We start from the raw sequence: 14964 nt of genomic DNA, 5'->3' as shown, positions 1-14964 counted from the left end.
AGATGGGAGTCTGCGAGGTTTAGGTCCTATGTGCGGGTGGGGTTGTTGTAGATGTTTGTTGAACTAACGTATTGTTGTGTTTGCTTTATCCTATCTTTCAGGTTCCGGTTCGGCGTTGGTTTGGATCATGGGGCACTCATTCGTGTTCTGAGGCGCTTTGAGGGCGGATGTTCGTCGTGAGGGACGGCAGCTGGGGTTTGACAGGGACGTCGCGGTCGTTAGATGGTTGGGGGTGAGAGGTATGTTGTGGCAGGGGGTGTTGCGGGAGGTTCATCGTTATGTTCGGTTGAGTAGGGCGCCGGACGTGTTGGTGCTTCATGTGGGGGGGAACGATTTGGGGGTGCGGCCTGTGAGGGAGTTGTTAAGGGATATTAAGTTCGACTTCCTGCGTTTATGGTCTTTGTTCCCGGGTATGGTTACGGTGTGGTCGGACATCGTGCCTAGACAGGTGTGGCGCGGGGCGCGGTCGGTGGAGTGCCTTAATAAGGCAAGGATCAAGGTGAATAGGGCGTTGGGCAAGTTTATGGCCAGGAATGGGGCGGTGGCGGTGCGGCATTCGGAGTTGGAGCCTGGTGTGGGGGCGTTCTGGAGGGCTGATGGCGTGCATTTGAACACGGTAGGTATTGACTTGTGGTCGTTGGGGCTTCAAGGAGGAATTGAGCGAGCGTTAGGGGTGTGGAGGAACGCGCAATCCTGAGGGTGTTGAGTCAGGTTGCGCGTTGTTGGCGGTGGGAGGTCCTCGAAGTTGGTGGTAAGGAGGCTTCAGGTGAAATGGGAGGGCCTCAATGGTGGGGCTGGACTCCCATGGTTGGACAGTTGGCTCGGATGAAAGGCGTCCGTCAGGTGGTCTCCGAGCTGGTGCTTTACGGCTGGAGGCAAGGCGGATGTGCCAGTTTTTGGGGACTTGTGTTTAAACGAATTTGGGGCTTCAAGGACCTCCCTCGTCAGGGGTAAAAGATGGTAATGTTATTTATGGTTACTGTATTTATGTTAATAAACGGCTGCTGTGGCCATTATAATCCAAGCTCTTGGTTTCTGTGTTTTATTTGGGGGGGAATTCGGGGGTTAAAAGGTGGTCGAAGCAGCAAGTAGGTGGGCCCCCGAGTATATAGCCAATAACCCGCTCATGAACTGCAGTGGAGTAAACACCTTAAAACCAAGGAAGTCACTCAGGCTCCCCCTGCTACCTCTTCTGCTGCTGCCGCCTCGGCCTCTTCTGCTGCTGCCGCCTCGGCCTCTTCCTCCGCCTCTGGAGGAACGTTGGCACCTGCCGCCCAGCAAACAGGGGATGTACCACCAACACCACCACCACCTCCGTCACCAAGCGTCTCAACCATGTCACACGGCAGCGTTCAGCTCTCCATCTCACAAACATTTGAGAGAAAGCGTAAATTCCCACCTAGCCACCCTCGATCCCTGGCCCTGAATGCCAGCATTTCTAAACTACTGGCCTATGAAATGCTGTCATTTAGTCTGGTGGACACAGACAGCTTCAAACAGCTCATGTCGCTTGCTGTCCCACAGTATGTTGTTCCCAGCCGCCACTACTTCTCCAAGAGAGCCGTGCCTTCCCTGCACAACCAAGTATCCGATAAAATCAAGTGTGCACTGCGCAACACCATCTGTAGCAAGGTCCACCTAACCACAGATACGTGGACCAGTAAGCACGGCCAGGGACGCTATATCTCCCTAACTGCACACTGGGTAAATGTAGTGGCAGCTGGGCCCCAGGCGGAGAGCTGTTTAGCGCACGTCCTTCCGCCGCCAAGGATCGCAGGGCAACATTCTTTGCCTCCTGTTGCTACCTCCTCCTTCTCGGCTTCCTCCTCCTCTTCTTCCACCTGCTCATCCAGTCAGCCACACACCTTCACCACCAACTTCAGCACAGCCCGGGGTAAACGTCAGCAGGCCATTCTGAAACTCATATGTTTGGGGGACAGGCCCCACACCGCACAGGAGTTGTGACGGGGTATAGAACAACAGACCGACGAGTGGTTGCTGCCGGTGAGCCTCAAGCCCGGCCTGGTGGTGTGTGATAATGGGCGAAATCTCGTTGCAGCTCTGGGACTAGCCAATTTGACGCACATCCCTTGCTTGGCGCATGTGCTGAATTTGGTGGTGCAGAAGTCATTCACAACTACCCCGACATGTCAGAGCTGCTGCATAAAGTGCGGGCCGTCTGTTCGCGCTTCCGGCGTTCACATCCTGCTGCTGCTCGCCTGTCTGCGCTACAGCGTAACTTCGGCCTTCCCGCTCACCGCCTCATATGCGACGTGCCCACCAGGTGGAACTCCACCTTGCACATGCTGGACAGACTGTGCGAGCAGCAGCAGGCCATAGTGGAGTTTCAGCTGCAGCACGCACGGGTCAGTCGCACTACAGAACAGCACCACTTCACTACCAATGACTGGGCCTCCATGCGAGACCTGTGTGCCCTGTTGCGCTGTTTCGAGTACTCCACCAACATGGCCAGTGGCGATGACGCCGTTATCAGCGTTACAATACCACTTCTATGTCTCCTTGAGAAAACACTTAGGGCGATGATGGAAGAGGAGGTGGCCCAGGAGGAGGAGGAGGAGGAGGAGGAGGAAGAGGGGTCATTTTTAGCACTTTCAGGCCAGTCTCTTCGAAGTGACTCAGAGGGAGGTTTTTGGCAACAGCAGAGGCCAGGTACAAATGTGGCCAGCCAGGGCCCACTACTGGAGGACGAGGAGGTTGAGGATGAGGAGGAGGTGGAGGAGGATGAGGATGAAGCATGGTCACAGCGGGGTGGCACCCAACGCAGCTCGGGTCCATCACTGGTGCGTGGCTGGGGGGAAAGGCAGGACGATGACGATACGCCTCCCACAGAGGACAGCTTGTCCTTACCCCTGGGCAGCCTGGCACACATGAGCGACTACATGCTGCAGTGCCTGCGCAACGACAGCAGAGTTGCCCACATTTTAACCTGTGCGGACTACTGGGTTGCCACCCTGCTGGATCCACGCTACAAAGACAATGTGCCCACCTTACTTCCTGCACTGGAGCGTGATAGGAAGATGCGCGAGTACAAGCGCACGTTGGTAGACGCGCTACTGAGAGCATTCCCAAATGTCACAGGGGAACAAGTGGAAGCCCAAGGCCAAGGCAGAGGAGGAGCAAGAGGTCGCCAAGGCAGCTGTGTCACGGCCAGCTCCTCTGAGGGCAGGGTTAGCATGGCAGAGATGTGGAAAACTTTTGTCAACACGCCACAGCTAACTGCACCACCACCTGATATGCAACGTGTTAGCAGGAGGCAACATTTCACTAACATGGTGGAACAGTACGTGTGCACACCCCTCCACGTACTGACTGATGGTTCGGCCCAATTCAACTTCTGGGTCTCTAAATTGTCCACGTGGCCAGAGCTAGCCTTTTATGCCTTGGAGGTGCTGGCCTGCCCGGCGGCCAGCGTTTTGTCTGAACGTGTATTCAGCACGGCAGGGGGCGTCATTACAGACAAACGCAGCCGCCTGTCTACAGCCAATGTGGACAAGCTGACGTTCATAAAATGAACCAGGCATGGATCCCACAGGTCCTGTCCGTCCCTTGTCCAGATTAGACATTAACTACCTCCCCTTAACCATATATTATTGGACTCCAGGGTACATCCTCATTCAATCCTATTTTTATTTTCATTTTACCATTATATTGCGAGGCTACCCAAAGTTGAATGAACCTCTCCTCTGTCTGGGTGCCGGGGCCTAAATATATGCCAATGGACTGTTCCAATGTTGGGTGACGTGAAGCCTGATTCTCTGCTATGACATGCAGACTGATTCTCTGCTGACATGAAGCCAGATCCTCTGTTACGGGACCTCTCTCCTCTGCCTGGGTGCTGGGCCTAAATATATGCCAATGGACTGTTACAGTGGTGGCTGAGGTGAAGCCTGATTCTCTGCTATGACATGAAGACTGATTCTCTGCTGACATGAAGCCAGATTGTCTGTTACGGGACCTCTCTCCTCTGCCTGTGTGCTGGGCCTAAATTTATGAAAATGGACTCTTACAGTGGTGGGTGACGTGAAGCCTGATTCTCTGCTATGATATGAAGACTGATTCTCTGCTGACATGAAGCCAGATTGTCTGTTACGGGACCTCTCTCCTCTGCCTGGGTGCTGGGCCTAAATTTATGACAATGGACTGTTGCAGTGGTGGCTGACGTGAAGCCTGATTCTCTGCTATGACATGCAGACTGATTCTCTGCTGACATGAAGACAGATTCTCTGTTACGGGACCTCTCTCCTCTGCCTGGGTGCTGGGCCTAAATATATGCCAATGGACTGTTGCACTGGTGGCTGATGTGAAGCCTGATTGTCTGTTACGGGACCTCTCTCCTCTGCCTGGGTGCTGGGCCTAAATTTATGACAATGGACTGTTGCAGTGGTAGCTGACGTGAAGCCTGATTCTCTGCTATGACATGCAGACTAATTCTCTGCTGACATGAAGCCAGATTGTCTGTTACGGGACCTCTCTCCTCTGCCTGGGTGCTGGGCCTAAATTTATGAAAATGGACTCTTACAGTGGTGGGTGACGTGAAGCCTGATTCTCTGCTATGATATGAAGACTGATTCTCTGCTGACATGAAGCCAGATTGTCTGTTACGGGACCTCTCTCCTCTGCCTGGGTGCTGGGCCTAAATTTATGACAATGGACTGTTGCAGTGGTGGCTGACGTGAAGCCTGATTCTCTGCTATGACATGCAGACTGATTCTCTGCTGACATGAAGACAGATTCTCTGTTACGGGACCTCTCTCCTCTGCCTGGGTGCTGGGCCTAAATATATGCCAATGGACTGTTGCACTGGTGGCTGACGTGAAGCCTGATTGTCTGTTACGGGACCTCTCTCCTCTGCCTGGGTGCTGGGCCTAAATTTATGACAATGGACTGTTGCAGTGGTGGCTGACGTGAAGCCTGATTCTCTGCTATGACATGCAGACTAATTCTCTGCTGACATGAAGCCAGATTGTCTGTTACGGGACATCTCTCCTCTGCCTGGGTGCTGGGCCTAAATTTATGAAAATGGACTCTTACAGTGGTGGGTGACGTGAAGCCTGATTCTCTGCTATGATATGAAGACTGATTCTCTGCTGACATGAAGCCAGATTGTCTGTTACGGGACCTCTCTCCTCTGCCTGGGTGCTGGGCCTAAATTTATGACAATGGACTGTTGCAGTGGTGGCTGACGTGAAGCCTGATTCTCTGCTATGACATGCAGACTGATTCTCTGCTGACATGAAGACAGATTCTCTGTTACGGGACCTCTCTCCTCTGCCTGGGTGCTGGGCCTAAATATATGCCAATGGACTGTTGCACTGGTGGCTGACGTGAAGCCTGATTGTCTGCTATGACATGCAGACTAATTCTCTGCTGACATGAAGCCAGATTGTGTGTTACGGGACCTCTCTCCTCTGCCTGGGTGCTGGGCCTAAATATCTGACAATGGACTGTTGCATTGGTGGCTGATGTGAAGCCTGATTCTCTGCTATGATATGAAGACTGATTCTCTGCTGACATGAAGCCAGATTGTCTGTTACGGGACCTCTCTCCTCTGCCTGGGTGCTGGGCCTAAATTCATGACAATGGACTGTTGCAGTGGTGGCTGACGTGAAGCCTGATTCTCTGCTATGACATGCAGACTAATTCTCTGCTGACATGAAGCCAGATTGTCTGTTACGGGACCTCTCTCCTCTGCCTGGGTGCTGGGCCTAAATTTATGACAATGGACTGTTGCAGTGGTGGCTGACGTGAAGCCTGATTCTCTGCTATGACATGCAGACTGATTCTCTGCTGACATGAAGCCAGATTGTCTGTTACGGGACCTCTCTCCTCTGCCTGGGTGCTGGGCCTAAATTTATGAAAATGGACTCTTACAGTGGTGGGTGACGTGAAGCCTGATTCTCTGCTATGATATGAAGACTGATTCTCTGCTGACATGAAGCCAGATTGTCTGTTACGGGACCTCTCTCCTCTGCCTGGGTGCTGGGCCTAAATATCTGACAATGGACTATTGCATTGGTGGCTGACGTGAAGCCTGATTCTCTGCTATGATATGAAGACTGATTCTCTGCTGACATGAAGACAGATTCTCTGTTACGGGACCTCTCTCCTCTGCCTGGGTGCTGGGCCTAAATATATGCCAATGGACTGTTGCACTGGTGGCTGACGTGAAGCCTGATTGTCTGTTACGGGACCTTTCTCTTCTGCCTGGGTGCTGGGCCTAAATTTATGACAATGGACTGTTGCAGTGGTGGCTGACGTGAAGCCTGATTCTCTGCTATGACATGCAGACTAATTCTCTGCTGACATGAAGCCAGATTGTCTGTTACGGGACCTCTCTCCTCTGCCTGGGTGCTGGGCCTAAATTTATGAAAATGGACTCTTACAGTGGTGGGTGACATGAAGCCTGATTCTCTGCTATGATATGAAGCCTGATTCTTTGCTGACATGAAGCCAGATTGTCTGTTACGGGACCTCTCTCCTCTGCCTGGGTGCTGGGCCTAAATTTATGAAAATGGACTCTTACAGTGGTGGGTGACGTGAAGCCTGATTCTCTGCTATGATATGCAGACTAATTCTCTGCTGACATGAAGCCAGATTGTCTGTTATGGGACCTCTCTCCTCTGCCTGGGTGCTGGGCCTAAATTTATGAAAATGGACTCTTACAGTGGTGGGTGACGTGAAGCCTGATTCTCTGCTATGATATGAAGACTGATTCTCTGCTGACATGAAGCCAGATTGTCTGTTACGGGACCTCTCTCCTCTGCCTGGGTGCTGGGCCTAAATATCTGACAATGGACTGTTGCATTGGTGGCTGACGTGAAGCCTGATTCTCTGCTATGATATGAAGACTGATTCTCTGCTGACATGATCCCAGATTGTCTGTTACGGGACCTCTCTCCTCTGCCTGGGTGCTGGGCCTAAATTTATGACAATGGACTGTTGCAGTGGTGGCTGACGTGAAGCCTGATTCTCTGCTATGACATGCAGACTAATTCTCTGCTGACATGAAGCCAGATTGTCTGTTACGGGACCTCTCTCCTCTGCCTGGGTGCTGGGCCTAAATTTATGACAATGGACTGTTGCAGTGGTGGCTGATGTGAAGCCTGATTCTCTGCTATGACATGCAGACTGATTCTCTGCTGACATGAAGCCAGATTGTCTGTTACGGGACCTCTCTCCTCTGCCTGGGTGCTGGGCCTAAATTTATGAAAATGGACTCTTACAGTGGTGGGTGACGTGAAGCCTGATTCTCTGCTATGATATGAAGACTGATTCTCTGCTGACATGAAGCCAGATTGTCTGTTACGGGACCTCTCTCCTCTGCCTGGGTGCTGGGCCTAAATATCTGACAATGGACTGTTGCATTGGTGGCTGACGTGAAGCCTGATTCTCTGCTATGATATGAAGACTGATTCTCTGCTGACATGAAGCCAGATTGTCTGTTACGGGACCTCTCTCCTCTGCCTGGGTGCTAGGCTTAAATTTATGAAAATGGACTGTTGCAGTGGTGGGTGACGTGAAGCCTGATTCTCTGCTATGACATGAAGACTGATTCTCTGCTGACATAAAGCCAGATTCTCTGTTACGGGACCTCTCTCCTCTGCCTGGATGCTGGGCCTAAATATCTGACAATGGACTGTTGCATTGGTGGCTGACGTGAAGCCTGATTCTCTGCTATGACATGAAGACTGATTCTCTGCTGACATGAAGCCAGATTCTCTGTTACGGGACCTCTCTCCTCTGCCTGGGTGCCGGGGCCTAAATATCTGAGAATGGACTGTTCCAGTGGTGGGTGACGTGAAGCCAGATTCTCTGCTATGGGACCTCTCTCCAATTGATTTTGGTTAATTTTTATTTATTTAATTTTTATTTTTATTCATTTCCCTATCCACATTTGTTTGCAGGGGATTTACCTACATGTTGCTGCCTTTTGCAGCCCTCTAGCCCTTTCCTGGGCTGTTTTACAGCCATTTTAGTGCCGAAAAGTTCGGGTCCCCATTGACTTCAATGGGGTTCGGGTTCGGGACGAAGTTCGGATCGGGTTCGGATCCCGAACCCGAACATTTTCGGGAAGTTCGGCCGAACTTCTCGAACCTGAACATCCAGGTGTCCGCTCAACTCTAATAATAATATTAAATAATATTAAAATTATTGACCAGAAGCCACGTGTTATTTATATCTCTACATGCCATTATTTATATCTCTACATGCGATCCTGGCCAGGGGGGGGGGGGGGGGGGGAATAGTCACAGGTGTCTTGAGCTTATCCTGATGACTGCCCCCCCTGTGAAGTGAGTGCATTTGATTTTATTATTATTATTATTTTATTATGATCTCTAACATCACCACTATAGAGCTGAGGTGTTCTTTCTAAACTCTTAGCTCTTTCACCAGACCTAGGTGAAGGTCTTTTTTATATCGTATACACAAACGAGAATCAATCTGTATCTTCATCACGATTAATGACCTAGTGATTTGGCGCCTAGTATGTGTTTCATACTTTTTTCCACGGGTGTGAAGGGCCTCTCTTTCTTTTTCCTCTCCACACCGCCTATATATCGACAGCTTCAGACGGTCTGTCAATGCTGCAGCAGCACTTGAAATTGCCAGCTGTTGTGCGACGTGAGCACGCGAAGGAACTCCACGTTCCATATGTTGGCCAGGCTTTGTGAGCAGCAGAGGGCAGTAGTGGAATACCAGCTGCTACATGGTCATTGCATTTCCAGTCAGCTTCCGCTAATCAGAAGCGAGGAGTGGGCATGAATGTCTGACCTCTGAGGTTTTTAGAAACTTTGAGGAATCAACACAGATGGTGAGCGGCGATAATGCTATTATCAGCATAACCATCCCACTTCTGTGTCTACTCAAACGCTCGCTGCTCACAATCAAGGCTGACGCTTTGCATGTGGAAATGGGGGAAGAAGACATTACACAGGGTGATAGACCACCCTCCATCTGTCTTTTCAGCGCGAATTGCATGATGAAGAGGAGAAGACGGTTGCCTCTGCTACAGAGGGTAGTACCCATGGAAGTTTAATTACATCTGTTTAGCGTGGGTGGGCGGAAGAGGATGAGGAGATAGACAGTCATCCTCCTGATGACGACAGCGAAGTCTTGCCTGTTGGTACTCTGGCACACATGGCTGACTTCATGTTAGGCTGCCTTTCCCGCAACCCGTGTGTTATACGTATTTTAGACAACACGGATTACTGGGTGTTCACCCTTCTCGACCCCTGCTACAAAGAGAACTTGCCATCTCTCATTCCTCAGGTGGAGAGGACGAGCAAAACGGTGCAATACCAGAATGTCCTTGTTGAAAAATTGCTCCAAACATTTCCATTTGACAACGCCGGCGGCAGAGTCCGTACTTCCTTGGGCAACCGAGGAGGGGAGACAAGGGGAACACACATCAGAGGCAGGGCAACACTGTCCAAGGCCTGGGACAGTTTCATGACACCCCGCCAGCACCCTCACCCTGATGCGCGGCCTAGTGTCACAAGGAGGGAAACGTTTTGAAAGATGGTGAAGGAGTATGTAGCAGACGCTTCAGCGTCCTCAGTGATCCCTCAGTGCCTTACAACTACTGGGTGTCCAAGCTGGACACCTGGCACGAACTGGCGCTCTACACCTTGGAGGTGCTGGCCTGCCCTGCCCTGCCACCAGCGTTTTGTCTGAGCGGGTATTTAGTGTAGCTGGTGGCATTATAACAGATAAGCGTATCCACCTGTCAACTGTAAATGCGTACAGATTGACGTCTCGACTCCACTAGAGGAAAGCGGAAGAACATAAAGGCACTTTAAATGTCTTGTTTATAATGTACTGAATATTCTGTATTACCATGCACACCTTCCACCACAAAAAAGGGTATATGTTTGAATCTTCCTTTTCTCCTCCTCCTCCTCTTCCATCATATCAACATGCTTGTTCGTCGCATATAATGTCCTCGTATATGCCTTCACATATAATTTTTTACAGGGTCAGCTCATCCACAGGCCCTCTCATTCAATTTTTTACAGGATCAGCTGACCCACAGGCCCTCAGCGAAAATCTTTTAGAGGGTCAGCTCACCAACAGACCCTCACCCCTAATGTTTTTGAGGGTCACCAGCAGGCCATCAATAATACTTTTTCCGTAGACGGTGTTCGCTGCAGACAGTTAAATTATCAACACCACATCCGCTGTGTAAAGTGTGCGGATATAAAAAAAAAAAAATCTTTTAGAGGGTCAGCTCACCAGCAGGCCCTCAGCAGAAATCTTTTAGAGGTTCAGCTCACCAGCAGCCCTCATATATCTGTGAGATACAGTGTACCTTGACCTAGGACATTCACTGTAATTTTTTAGTACTCATTCCAATGACAGGGCCTCTTAAGTGTCCTGTATTATTTATCGTCACTACCTCCCTGAATCGGGAGTGGGTAACTTGCGCGCCCCCGCCTGCCTTTCTTGGAAGTGGTAGCCGTAGCCTGCCTGATTCCCCGATACCCATGGTCACCATGGTAGGCGCATAAAAAAACATCGAAAGTTGATAGAGCAGACATCCAAATGGGGACGTGCAATCACCCAGAAGTTATCTAGAGTCAACAAAGCAGTAGCAGGCCCTTGCACATAATGTTTGAGAGGGTCAGATCATCAGCAGGCCCTCACCTACAATTTTTTACTTGGTCGACTCACCAGCAGGCCCTCACCTACAAGTCCAGTCTCACTATCCAAGAGTCTGGTCAACGCAATCCTAATCACCGGGGGTCACGTAACTACTTAGCAAGGAGGAGTATCGTGGGTTATCGGAATGAACCACACAAATCGTCTCGATCCACCAGCTCACAACGGCCATGCACCACCACCCACAGAATCGAGAAAGAGGTATCAATCTGTCAATCCTTTCCGTGTCCGGGCTGGGTGAGGTTTCCCGTGCGTAGTACTCCTGGTGGTGCCCTTCCGTCAATTAGTTTAAGTTTCAGCTTTCAGCTCAAAGAGTTTGTTTTCCCAGAAAATGCTCAGCCGGTAATGGGAATAACGCCGCCGAATCGCCTATGGGATCGTCTTCGAACCTCCGACTTTCATTGTTGAAATAATGAAAACATTCGTGGCAACAAATGCTTTGGCTGTGGTTAATCTTGCGCTGGTCCAAGAATTTCACCTCTAGCGGTACAATACGGATGCCACCGGCCGTCCCTCTTAATCATGGACCCATTTCCGAAAATCAACATTTTTGGCTGAACTTGCACTTTATATACAAGTAAATATACAGGAAAGAATGTTTCCTAACAATTTTTACTACAATTGATTTTATATTTTGTTTTGTGCGTATTGTCAGTCTGAAAAAGTGGCATACTACTCGGACAACATTACTCCCAGCAGCGAAAAGGTCCAAGATGCATGCAGACATCCTCTCCATGCTGTTCCCATCAATTTCTGAACTTTTCATTTGAACCAGGCACCCTCCCCTCTTCAGAGCAGGGGGTGCCTGGTTCCTCTTCAGAGCAGGGGGTGCCTGGTTCCTCTTCAGAGCAGGGGGTGCCTGGTTCCTCTTCAGAGCAGGGGGTGCCTGGTTTAATGCTCGGGTCCTCCCATTGACTTCCATTATACTTAGGTGCTCGGCAGAGCACCCAAGCATGCCGATGTGTCACTGTTAAAGGGGTGGTCAATCAATGTTAAAGAGGCGGGCACTGTGGAAGTATCTGTTAAAGGGGCAGGCACTGTGGAAGTCACTGTTAAAGGGGCAGGCACTGTGGAAGTCACTGCTAAAGGTGGCAGGCACTGTGGAAGTCACTGTTAAAGGTGACAGGCACTGTGGAAGTCACTGTTAAAGGGGCGGGCACTGTGGAAGTCACTGTTAAAGGGGCGGGCACTGTGGAAGTCACTGTTAAAGGGGTGGGCACTGTGGAAGTCAATGTTAAAGATGTGGTTACTTTTAAAGGGTCTGGCACTGTGGAGGTCACTGTTAATGGGGCGGCCACTGTGGACGTCAATGTTAAAGGGGTGGCCACTGTGGAGGTCATTGTTAAAGGGACCAGTACTGTAGAGGTCACTGTTATGGGGGATACCGTTGATATCTTTTTATGACACATGGAAACATAAAATGAAATAGACGAAATATACCCGTGCAAAGCCGGGTCCTTCTGCTAGTACACTAAATAGACTACAATTAACCTGTACTAATACAGTATATACTACACTTACCCTATACACACATTACATTTACCCTATACAATAACGTACCTTATTCACAAACTATATAAAATCTACTTACCCTCTACCAACACTATATAGAATATAGTTACTATATACAACCACTATATACACACTAAACTTACCATATATACACTATATAGATTACAGTTACCATTTACAATCTTTATATACAGTAACTTACTCTATTCATAGACTATATAGAATATACTTATGTATACAAACAGTATATAAAACTACACTTACTCTTTGCAAACACTATATAGATTATACTTATCCTATACACACATTATGTAGACTACACACACCATGTACCAACACTTTATATAGCATGTGGATAAGGTAAGAGTAGTCTATAGACTATACTTACCCTATATATACACTTTATCGACCACTTACCCTAAACAACCACTATGTAGAATACATTTACCCTATACAATCACTATATACATTATAAAAACACTATATAGGCTACAGTTACCATATACAACCACTATATACACTACATATATATATATACAGTACAGACCAAAAGTTTGGACACACCTTCTAATTCAAAGAATTTTCTTTATTTTCATGACTATGAAAATTGTAGATTCACACCGAAGGCATCAAAACTATGAATTAACACATGTGGAATTATATACATAACCAAAAAGTGTGAAACAACTGAAAATATGTCATATTCTAGGTTCTTCAAAGTAGCCACCTTTTGCTTTGATTACTGCTTTGCACACTCTTGGCATTCTCTTGATGAGCTTCAAGTGGTAGTCACCTGAAATGGTCTTCCAACAGTCTTGAAGGAGTTCCCAGAGATGCTTGGCACTTGTTGGCCCTTTTGCCTTCACTCTGCGGTCAAGCTCACCCCAAACCATCTCAATTGGGTTCAGGTCCGGTAACTGTGGAGGCCAGGTCATCTGGCGCAGCACCCCAACCCTCTCCTTCATGATCAAATAGCCCTTACACAGCCTGAAGGTGTGTTTGGGGTCATTGTCCTGTTGAAAAATACAAACCGGATTCCAAAAAAGTTGGGACACTAAACAAATTGTGAATAAAAACTGAATGCAATGATGGGGAGATGGCAAATGTCAATATTTTATTTGTAATAGAATGTAGATGACAGATCAAACGTTTAATCCGAGTAAATGTATCATTTTAAAGGAAAAATACGTTGATTCAAATTTTCACGGTGTCAACAAATCCCAAAAAAGTTGGGACAAGATGCGATAAGAGGCTGGAAAAAGTAAATTTGAGCATAACGAAGAGCTGGAAGACCAATTAACACTAATTAGGTCAATTGGCAACATGATTGGGTATAAAAAGAGCTTCTCAGAGTGGCAGTGTCTCTCAGAAGCCAAGATGGGTAGAGGATCACCAATTCCCACAATGTTGCGCAGAAAGATAGTGGAGCAATATCAGAAAGGTGTTAACCAGCGAAAAATTGCAAAGACTTTGCATCTATCATCATCAACTGTGCATAACATCATCCGAAGATTCAGAGAATCTGGAACAATCTCTGTGCGTAAGGGTCAAGGCCGTAAAACCATACTGGATGCCCGTGATCTCCGGGCCCTTAAACGACACTGCACCACAAACAGGAATGCTACTGTAAAGGAAATCACAGAATGGGCTCAGGAATACTTCCAGAAACCATTGTCAGTGAACAGAATCCACCGTGCCATCCGCCGTTGCCAGCTGAAACTCTACAGTGCAAAGAAGAAGCCATTTCTAAGCAAGATCCACAAGCTCAGGCGTTTTCACTGGGCCAGGGATCATTTAAAATGGAGTGTGGCAAAATGGAAGACTGTTCTATGGTCAGACGAGTCATGATTTGAAGTTCTTTTTGTAAATCTGGGACGCCATGTCATCCGGACCAAAGAGGACAAGGACAACCCAAGTTGTTATCAACGCTCAGTTCAGAAGCCTGCATCTCTGATGGTATGGGGTTGCATGAGTGCGTGTGGCATGGACAGCTTGCATGTCTGGAAAAGCACCATCAATGCAGAAAAATATATTCAGGTTCTAAAACAACATATGCTCCCATCCAGACGTCATCTCTTTCAGGGAAGACCCTGCATTTTTCAACAAGATAATGCCATACCACATTCTTTCACTGGTATAACTGATATATGGTATACGTTCCACCTATCAAAATCAAATCACTGTCGTTTGGAACGCTACATTTCTGTTAAAACTGTTACTTTATTAATCAGAAAAACAAAAGGGAAGGGGGACTAACCTATATTAAAATTCTAGGACACCATCCATTCAGTATAGGGTCGATATGAGGACCTATAAGCCGCATACACGGTAATTGCAGCTGCGGATGGGGTCACTAGAAATGCCGCAGGCTAGTGCTATACTGCAAGTGAAAGCAGAGGGCCATGGGGCCATGCTAATTGATTCCACAGAAGTAAGCACTAAGGTGCGGTCAGTGTGCTCTGAATCACTACCAGCTCATGGATCCCTCGACTAAAGTTATGGATAGACTAATCCAGTGATAAACATCTGCCTGCAGAAGCCGATCTCAATTGAATCCATCCGTTCATGTGAAACGGATGTCTAAGAATCGGCCCTGCAGACACGAATCACTGGATCTAAGCTAAGCTGGGTGAAACAGGCAGATCTGGATTGCTGTTGCTCATCTAACTGCAGAGGGCTGAGAACCGCAGACCTCAACTGCAGTGTGAGCGCAAAGCAGATACAAATGAACATTGATTCATCCCCACACCACACTCAACGCGTTTCGCCATA

The sequence above is a fragment of the Bufo gargarizans genome, chromosome 6, assembly GCF_014858855.1.
Source record: "Bufo gargarizans isolate SCDJY-AF-19 chromosome 6, ASM1485885v1, whole genome shotgun sequence".
Lineage (NCBI taxonomy): Eukaryota > Metazoa > Chordata > Amphibia > Anura > Bufonidae > Bufo > Bufo gargarizans.
This window is presented reverse-complemented; position numbering follows the sequence as displayed.